The sequence below is a fragment of the Oncorhynchus nerka genome, linkage group LG23, assembly GCF_034236695.1.
Source record: "Oncorhynchus nerka isolate Pitt River linkage group LG23, Oner_Uvic_2.0, whole genome shotgun sequence".
NCBI classification, from domain to species: domain Eukaryota; kingdom Metazoa; phylum Chordata; class Actinopteri; order Salmoniformes; family Salmonidae; genus Oncorhynchus; species Oncorhynchus nerka.
This window is the reverse complement of record NC_088418.1, coordinates 6516792-6527636: the sequence shown is the minus strand read 5'-3', so window position 1 is coordinate 6527636 and position 10845 is coordinate 6516792.

Here is a 10845-nt window from a genome sequence, read left to right as displayed (position 1 = left end):
CACATTGACTCTGTACCGTAACACCCTGTATATAGCCTCCACATTGACTCTGTACCGGTACCCCCTGTATATAGCCTCCACATTGACTCTGTACCGGTACCCCCTGTATATGGCCTCCACATTGACTCTGTACCGGTACCCCCTGTATATAGCCTCCACATTGACTCTGTACCATAACACCCTGTATATAGCCACCACATTGACTCTGTACCGGTACCCCCTGTATATAGCCTCCACATTGACTCTGTACCGGTACCCCCTGTATATAGCCTCCACATTGACTCTGTACTGTAACACCCTGTATATAGCCACCACATTGACTCTGTACCGGTACCCCCTGTATATAGCCTCCACATTGACTCTGTACCGGTACCCCCTGTATATAGTCTCCACATGGACACTGTACCGGTACCCCCTGTATATAGCCTCCACATTGACTCTGTACCGGTACCCCCTGTATATAGTCTCCACATGGACACTGTACCGGTACCCCCTGTATATAGCCTCCACATTGACTCTGTACCGGTACCCCCTGTATATAGCCTCCACATTGCCTCTGTACCGGTACCCCCTTGTATATAGCCTCCACATTGACTCTGTACCGGTACTCCCTGTATATAGCCTCCACATTGACACTGTACCGTAACACCCTGTATATAGTCTCCACATGGACACTGTACCGGTACCCCCTGTATATAGTCTCCACATTGACTCTGTACCGGTACCCCCTGTATATAGCCTCCACATTGACACTGTACCGGTACCCCCTGTATATAGCCTCCACATTGACTCTGTACCGGTACCCCCTGTATATAGCCTCCACATTGACACTGTACCGGTACCCCCTGTATATAGTCTCCACATTGACACTGTACCGGTACCCCCTGTATATAGCCTCCACATTGACACTGTACCGGTACCCCCTGTATATAGTCTCCACATTGACTCTGTACCGGTACCCCCTGTATATAGCCTCCACATTGACACTGTACCGGTACCCCCTGTATATAGTCTCCACATTGACACTGTACCGGTACCCCCTGTATATAGCCTCCACATTGACACTGTACCGGTACCCCCTTGTATATAGTCTCCACATGGACACTGTACCGGTACCCCCTGTATATAGCCTCCACATTGACTCTGTACCGGTACCACCTTGTATATAGCCTCCACGTTGACTCTGTACTGGTACCCCCTGTATATAGCCTCCACATTGACTCTGTACCGGTAGCCTCCACATTGACTCTGTACCGGTACCCCCTGTATATAGCCTCCACATTGACTCTGTACCGGTACCCCCTTGTATATAGCCTCCACATTGACTCTGTACTGGTACCTCCCTGTATATAGCCTCCACATTGACTCTGTACCGGTACCCCCTGTATATAGCCTCCACATTGACTCTGTACCGGTACCCCCTTGTATATAGCCTCCACATTGACTCTGTACTGGTACCTCCCTGTATATAGCCTCCACATTGACTCTGTACCGGTACCCCCTGTATATAGTCTCCACATTGACTCTGTACCGGTACCCCTGTATATAGTCTCCACATTGACTCTGTACCATAACACCCTGTATATAGCCTCCACATTGACTCTGTAGTCTCCACATTGTCTCTGTACCCCCCTGTATATAGCCTCCACATTGACTCTGTACCGGTACTTCCTGTATATAGCCTCCACATTGACTCTGTACCAGTACCCCTGTATATAACCTCCACATGGACACTGTAGCCTCCACATTGTCTCTGTACCCCCTGTATATAGCCTCCACATTGACTCTGTACCAGTACCCCCTGTATATAGCCTCCACATTGACTCTGTACCAGTACCACCTGTATATAGCCTCCACATTGACTCTACCAGTACCTCCCTGTATATAGCCTCCACATTGACTCTGTACCGGTACCCCCTGTATATAGTCTCCACATGGACACTGTACCGGTACCCCCTGTATATAGTCTCCACATTGACTCAGTACCGGTACCCCCTGTATATATACTCCACATTGACTCTCTACCGGTACCCCCTGTATATAGTATCCTCATTGACTCTGTACCAGTACCCCCTGTATATAGCCTCCACATTGACTCTGTACTGGTACCCCCTGTATAAAGTCTCCACATTGTCTCTGTACCGGTACCCCCTGTATATAGCCTCCACATTGACTCTGTACTGGTACCCCCTGTATAAAGTCTCCACAATGTCTCTGTACCGGTACCCCCTGTATATAGCCTCCACATTGACTCTGTACTGGTACCCCCTGTATAAAGTCTCCACATTGTCTCTGTACCGGTACCCCCTGTATATAGCCTCCACATTGTCTCTGTACCAGTACCCCCTGTATATAGCCTCCACATTGACTCTACCAGTACCTCCCTGTATATAATCTCGCTATTGTTATTTTACTTCTGCTCTTTAACTACTTGTTACTTTAATTTCTTATTCATATTCTTTAAGCTGTTGGTTAGTGGCTTGTAAGTAAGCATTTCACTGTAAGGTCTTCACCTGTGGTATTTGGCGCATGTCACTAATAACATTTGATTTGATTTGATTTGAAAAGCCCATTGAGACCAGAGTCTCTTCTCCAAGGGAGACCTGGCCAAGGCAGCAACACTCAAAACAGAAGCAGAATTAATTAATTAATATAATATAATACAATACAACAACATGATCCAGCCTTTAAAAAAGAAAGCATTAACACTGTAACAGAGTCTCTGATGGAAAATGTTCAATTCATTTAGTGGCACTAACATATGTAGATGAAGCATGGATTGTTGACTATTCTATTGCGTCTGGTGGAGGAGAAGGCAGTCTTGCCTCATGCTGTAAATGTCCATGGGACTTTAAGTAGTGGTGTAAGGTACTGAAGCAAAAAATACTTGTCACGTTCTGACCATAGTTCTTTTGTGTTTTCCTTGTTTTAGTGTTGGTCAGGACGTGAGCTGGGTGGGCATCCTATGTTGTGTGTCTAGTTTGTCTGTTTCTATGTTTGGCCTGATATGGTTCTCAATCAGAGGCAGGTGTTAGTCATTGTCTCTGATTGGGAACCATATTTAGGTAGCCTGTTTTGTGTTGGGTTTTGGGGGTGGTTGTTTCCTGTCTTTGTGTTTTCCGGGTTTGCCACGTTTATTGATTTGTATTACGTTCAGTTTTCTTATTAAAAAACATGAACCATAACCAAGCTGTGTTTTGGTCTGCCTCTCCTTCCCAGGAAGAAAGCCGTTACAATACTTTAAAGTACTACTTAAGTCATTTTGGGGGGTATCTGTACTTTACTATTTAAATTTGACAATTTTTACTTCAGTACAATCCTTAAGAAATACAAAGTACTTGTTACATTTTGAATGCTTAGCAGGACAGGGAAATAGTCCAATTCAACAGAACATCCCTGGTCATCTCTACTGCCTCTGATTCGGCGATCTCACTAAACACAAATGCTTCGCTTGTAAATGATGTCTGATTGTTGGAATGTGCCCCTGGCTATCCGTACATTTTAAAAACTAGAAAATGGTGTCATCTGGTTGCTTAACATAAGGAATTATGTTAATTAAAAGTTATACTTTATTATAAATTATAAATTAGTTATACTTTTACTTTTGAAACTTAAGTATATTTTAAACCAAATACTTTTAGACTTTTACTCAAAATTTCCACCCCCACTCCCCCCTCTCTCTTTCTCTGTGCTCCCCTGAGGGGCCCCCGTGTTGAGGATCAGCATGGCGGATGTGTTGTTACCTACCTGGGAGCGGCCCGTCAGGAAGTCCAGGATCCAGTTCTAGAGGGAGGTGTTTAGTCCCAGGGTTCTTAGCTTATTGATGAGCTTTGAGGGCACTATGGTGAATTGCTTTCTCACTTAGGTGTTCCTTTAGTCCAGGTGGAAAAGGGCAGTGTGGAGTGCAATAGAGATTGCATTCCTGGTTGAAAAAAAAGGTACCAAAATGAAAATATATCAAATCAAACTAAATTGTATTTAAATACACATATTAAGAAGATGTTCTGACGGGTATAGCGAAGTGCTTGTATATACACATTAGGTCGAGTCTTGGAAATGTATTTTCTGAAATGTTCATTATTTAAAAGGGACATTGATGGAATCCATGGGAAAGTCTACTGATACGTTTTACTCTCGTTTGTCTTTAGTTCTGACAGTTTGGTGAGTGGAGAGCAGATTATTACTCAGGCTACGGATGGTGTATCAGTACACCTAGTCACTACAAAGATACAGGCGTCCTTCCTAACTCAGTTGCCGGAGAGGAAGGAAACCGACAGTTTGGTGAGTGCTGGTTGATGAACGGCTGACTGGTAACCAACAGAGCATTACTCAGGCTACGGATGGTGTATCAGTACACCCAGTCACTACAGTTTGGTGAGTGGTGGTTGATGAACGGCTGACTGGTAATCAACAGAGCATGGTGAAGTTATTACTCAGGCTTCGGATGGTGTATTAGTACACCCAGTCACTACAAAGATACAGGCGTCCTTCCTAACTCAGTTGCCGGAGAGGAAGGAAACCGCTCAGGTGTTTCACCATGAGGTCAATGGTGACTTTAAAACAGTTACAGAGTTTAATGGCAAATCCAACACAACACAGCACTGAGTACAACTCTTCATATTTTCAAGCCTGGTGGTCCCAGCGCGCACGACCCACGTGGAGTTCCAGGTCTCCGGTAGCCTCTGGAACTGTCGATCTACAAGCCAACAAGGCAGAGTTCATCTCCAGCCTATGTCTCCCTCCAGTCCCTCGACTTCTTGGCACTGACGGAAACATGGATCACCACAGACAACACTGCTACTCCTACTGCTCTCTCTTCGTCTGCCCACGTGTTCTACACACCCCGAGAGCTTCTGGTCAGCGGGGTGGTGGCACCGGGATCCTCATCTCTCCCAAGTGGTCATTCTCTTTCTCCCCTTACCCATCTGTCTATCGCCTCCTTTGAATTCCATGCTGTCACAGTTACCAGCCCTTTCAAGCTTAACATCCTTATCATTTATCGCCCTCCAGGTTCCCTCGGAGAGTTCATCAATGAGCTTGATGCCTTGATAAGCTCCTTTCCTGAGGACGGCTCACCTCTCACAGTTCTGGGCGACTTTAACCTCCCCACGCCTACCTTTGACTCATTCCTCTCTGCCTCCTTCTTTCCACTCCTCTCCTCTTTTGACCTCACCCTCTCACCTTCCCCCCTACTCACAAGGAAGGAAATACGCTCGACCTCATCTTTACTAGATGCTGTTCTTCCACTAACCTCGTTGCAACTCCCCTCAAGTCTCCGACCACTACCTTGTATCCTTTTCCCTCTCGCTCTCATCCAACACTTCCCACACTGCCCCTACTCGGATGGTATCGCGCCGTCCCAACCTTCGCTCTCTCTCCCCCCGCTACTCTCTCCTCTTCCATCCTATCATCTCTTCCCTCTGCTCAAACCTTCTCCAACCTATCTCCTGATTCTGCCTCCTCAACCCTCCTCTCCTCCCTTTCTGCATCCTTTGACTCTCTATGTCCCCTATCCTCCAGGCCGGCTGTCCTCCCTCCCGCTCCGTGGCTCGGACGACTCATTGCGAGCTCACAGAACAGGGCTCCGGGCAGCCGAGCGGAAATGGAGGAAAACTCGCCTCCCTGCGGACCTGACATCCTTTCACTCCCTCCTCTCTACATTTTCCTCTCTCTCTCTGCTGCTAAAGCCACTTTCTACCACTCTAAATTCCAAGCATCTGCCTCTAACCCTAGGAAGCTCTTTGCAACCTTCTCCTCCCTCCTGAATCCTCCTCCCCCTCCTCCCTCTCTGCAGATGACTTCGTCAACCATTTTGAAAAGAAGGTCGACGACATCCGATCCTCGTTTGCTAAGTCAAACGACACCGCTGGTTCTGCTCACACTGCCCTACCCTGTGCTCTGACCTCTTTCTCCCTCTCTCTCCAGATGAAATCTCGCGTCTTGTGACGGCCGGCCGCCCAACAACCTGCCCGCTTGACCCTATCCCCTCCTCTCTTCTCCAGACCATTTCCGAGACCTTCTCCTTACCTCACCTCGCTCATCAACTCATCCCTGACCGCTGGCTACGTCCCTTCCGTCTTCAAGAGAGCGAGAGTTGCACCCTTCTGAAAAACCTACACTCGATCCCTCCGATGTCAACAACTACAGACCAGTATCCTTCTTTCTTTTCTCTCCAAAACTCTTGAACGTGCCGTCCTTGGCCAGCTCTCCCGCTATCTCTCTCAGAATGACCTTTCTTGATCCAAATCAGTCAGGTTTCAAGACTAGTCATTCAACTGAGACTGCTCTTCTCTGTATCACGGAGGCGCTCCGCACTGCTAAAGCTAACTCTCTCTCCTCTGCTCTCATCCTTCTAGACCTATCGGCTGCCTTCGATACTGTGAACCATCAGATCCTCCTCTCCACCCTCTCCGAGTTGGGCGTCCCCAGGGCTCTGTTCTAGGCCCTCTCCTATTCTCGCTATACACCAAGTCACTTGGCTCTGTCATAACCTCACATGGTCTCTCCTATCATTGCTATGCAGACGACACACAATTAATCTTCTCCTTTCCCCCTTCTGATGACCAGGTGGCGACCGCATCTCTGCATGTCTGGCAGACATATCCGTGTGGATGACGGATCACCACCTCAAGCTGAACCTCGGCAAGACGGAGCTGCTCTTCCTCCCCGGGAAGGACTGCCCGTTCCATGATCTCGCCATCACGGTTGACAACTCCATTGTGTCCTCCTCCCAGAGCGCTAAGAACCTTGGCGTGATCCTGGACAACACCCTGTCGTTCTCAACTAACATCAAGGCGGTGGCCCGTTCCTGTAGGTTCATGCTCTACAACATCCGCAGAGTACGACCCTGCCTCACACAGGAAGCGGCGCAGGTCCTAATCCAGGCACTTGTCATCTCCCGTCTGGATTACTGCAACTCGCTGTTGGCTGGGCTCCCTGCCTGTGCCATTAAACCCCTACAACTCATCCAGAACGCCGCAGCCCGTCTGGTGTTCAACCTTCCCAAGTTCTCTCACGTGACCCCGCTCCTCCGCTCCCTCCACTGGCTTCCAGTTGAAGCTCGCATCCGCTACAAGACCATGGTGCTTGCCTACGGAGCTGTGAGGGGAACGGCACCTCAGTACCTCCAGGCTCTGATCAGGCCCTACACCCAAACAAGGGCACCGTTCATCCACCTCTGGCCTGCTCGCCTCCCTACCACTGAGGAAGTACAGTTCCCGCTCAGCCCAGTCAAAACTGTTCGCTGCTCTGGCCCCCAATGGTGGAACAAACTCCTCACGACGCCAGGACAGCGGAGTCAATCACCACCTTCCGGAGACACCTGAAACCCCACCTCTTTAAGGAATACCTAGGATAGGATAAAGTAATCCCTCTCACCCCCTCCCCTGAAAAGATTTAGATGCACTACTGTTCCACTGGAGGTCATAAGGTGAATGCACCAATTTGTAAGTCGCTCTGGATAAGAGCGTCTGCTAAATGACTTAAATGTAAATGTTAAATGTGGCTGCATCATGTTATGGGTATGCTTGTCATCGGGAAGGACAATAGAGTATTTTATGATTAAAAGAAACTGAATAAAGCTAAGCACAGGCAAATTCCTAGAGGAAAACCTTGATTGACCAAGGGTAAGTCAGTAGACCTTTAAGGACCCCCTTCATCTACACTTATTGAAGTCAATACAGGAGGATAGCTTTCACCTGGATACACCTATTCAGTCTGTGTCATGGTTAAGAGTGGGTGTCCCTAATGTTTTGTACACTCAGTATAGTGTGCACTGTCATCAGAGTTAGAATCACTGGCAACTCTAGTACTGGAGGAAGAGATGAGACAACTCTAGTACTGGAGGACTGAGATGAGACAACTCTAGTACTGGAGGAAGTGATGAGACAACTCTAGTACTGGAGGACTGAGATGAGACAACTCTAGTAATGGAGGACTGAGATGAGACAACTCTAGTACTGGAGGACTGATATGAGACAACTCTAGTACTGGAGGACTGAGATGAGACAACTCTAGTACTGGAGGACTGAGATGAGACAACTCTAGTACTGGAGGACTGAGATGAGACAGCTCTAGTACTGGAGGACTGAGATGAGACAACTCTAGTACTGGAGGAAGATATGAGACAACTCTAGTACTGGTGGAAGAGATGAGACAACTCTAGTACTGGAGGAAGAGATGAGACAACTCTAGTACTGGAGGACTGAGATGAGACAACTCTAGTACTGGTGGAAGAGATGAGACAACTCTAGTACTGGAGGACTGAAATGAGACAACTCTAGTACTGGAGGACTGAAATGAGACAACTCTAGTACTGGAGGACTGAAATGAGACAACTCTAGTACTGGAGGACTGAGATGAGACAACTCTAGTACTGGTGGAAGAGATGAGACAACTCTAGAACTGGAGGACTGAGATGGGAGACGAGTGCACCCCCTAGTGTTTCTGTATGTTTGTTCCTCTGGAACTCAGGCAAGAGACTAATACAGGAGCTCGGGCAAGTCTGTCTGTCTGTCTGTCTGTCTCTCTGTCTCTGTCTGTCTGTCTATCTCTCTTTGTCTGTCTTTCTGTCTGTCTCTCATTTCCAGTTATCGGAACAGAGACAGGTTACCATAACAACAGGATTTGAACATCTGTCCATAATGTTACTTGATTGGTGGTTAGGATATTAGCTGGCCAAGCAGCACTATGATTTGTTAGACCTCTCTCTCTCTCTCTATCTCCCTCCCCTTCTACCTACCTCTTTCTCCCTCCCTCTATCCCTCCCTCTCTCTTTCTATATTTCTATCCCCCTCTCTTTATCTCTCCCTTTCTCTCCCCCTCTATCTTGTCAGACCACACCTCTCTCTCTCTGACTCACATTCTCTTTCCCCTCCACCCGCCCACCCTCCCCTCCCTCCCCTCCCCTCCCCTCCCCCTCTCTCACTCTGTCATTGAAGGTGGAAGGCCTCTCTCTCACCAGGTAAGACTGTCAACGCCACACCTCTTTCCAGGTGCTCACATTCCTCCTCCTAACAGAACAGGTTCTAACCTGTCCTCGTCAGCAAACTAACTACACCCTTACCACATGTCCTGGGCAGCAAACTAACTACACCCTTACCACATGTCCTCGGCAGCAAACTAACTTCTTACACATGTCTTCAGCAAACTAACTACATGTCTCGTCAGCAAACTAACTACACCCTTACCACATGTCCTCGGCAGCAAACTAACTACACCCTTACCACATGTCCTCGTCAGCAAACTAACTACACCCTTATCACATGTCCTCGTCAGCAAACTAACTACATGTCCTAGTCAGCAAACTAACTACACCCTCACCACATCTCCTCGTCAGCAAACTAACTACACCCTTACCACATGTCCTCGTCAGCAAACTCACTACACCCTTACTACATGTCCTGTCAGCAAACTAGTCTACACCCTTACCACATGTCCTCGTCAGCAAACTAACTACATAGGGTTACCATGTCCTCGTCAGCAAACTAACTACACCCTACCACATGTCCTCATCAGCAAACTAACTACACCCTCATACATGTCTGGTCAGCAAACTAACTACACCCTTACCATATGACTCTCAGCAAACTAACTACATACCACATGTCCTCGTCAGCAAACTAACTGCCACCCTTACCACATGTCTGGTCAGCAAATTAACTACTATTACCACCTGTCCATCGTCAGCAAACTAACTACACCCTTATCACATGTCCGGTCAGCTAAACTAACTAGTGCTTGACATGTTCCGCAGCAAACGTCTCCAGGAATGTGGCTACCACATGTCCATTCAGCAAACTAACTACACCCTCATACATGTCCTCATCAGCAAACTAAACCTTACCACATGTCCTCATCAGAAAACTAACTACACCCTTACCACATGTCCGAGTCAGCAAACTAACTACACCCTCACCACATGTCCTCGTCAGCAAACTAACTACACCCTTACCACATGTCCGAGTCAGCAAACTAACTACACCCTCACCACATGTCCTCATCAGCAAACTAACTACACCCTTACCACATGTCCTCATCAGAAAACTAACTACACCCCATACCACATGTCCTAGTCCAAACTAACTACACCCTCACCACATGTCCTCGTCAGCAAACTAACTACACCCTTACCACATGTTTCTCAGTCAGCAAACTAACTACACCCTCACCCATGTCCTCATCAGCAAACTAACTACACCCATACCACATTCATCTTCAGCATAGGCACCCCTATTCTCTACAGTGCACTACCAGTGCCCATAGAACAGGGTGTAGGGTCCCATTGGGGACATACTGTTGACCAGTGCCCATAGAGCAGGGTGTAGGGTCCCATTGGGAACATACTGTTGACCAGCGCCCATAGAGCAGGGTGTAGGGTCCCATTGGGGATGTACTGTTGACCAGCGCCCATAGAGCAGGGTGTAGGGTCCCATTGGGAACATACTGTTGACCAGTGCCCATAGAGCAGGGTGTAGGGTCCCATTGGGAACATACTGTTGACCAGTGCCCATAGAGCAGGGTGTAGGGTCCCATTGGGAACATACTGTTGACCAGTGCCCATAGAGCAGGGTGTAGGGTCGACCAGTGCCCATAGAGCAGGGTGTAGGGTCCCATTGGGAACATACTGTTGACCAGTGCCCATAGAGCAGGGTGTAGGGTCCCATTGGGAACATACTGTTGACCAGTGCCCATAGAGCAGGGTGTAGGATCGACCAGCGCCCATAGAGCAGGGTGTACACCCCATGTATTTGGGGACACAGTCCAAGCCAAACCCAGTTTCTCAGAAACAGAAGATGAAGGTACCTTTTAAATGCCACCCCTCCTCTGGTATGTGATATGTGTGTT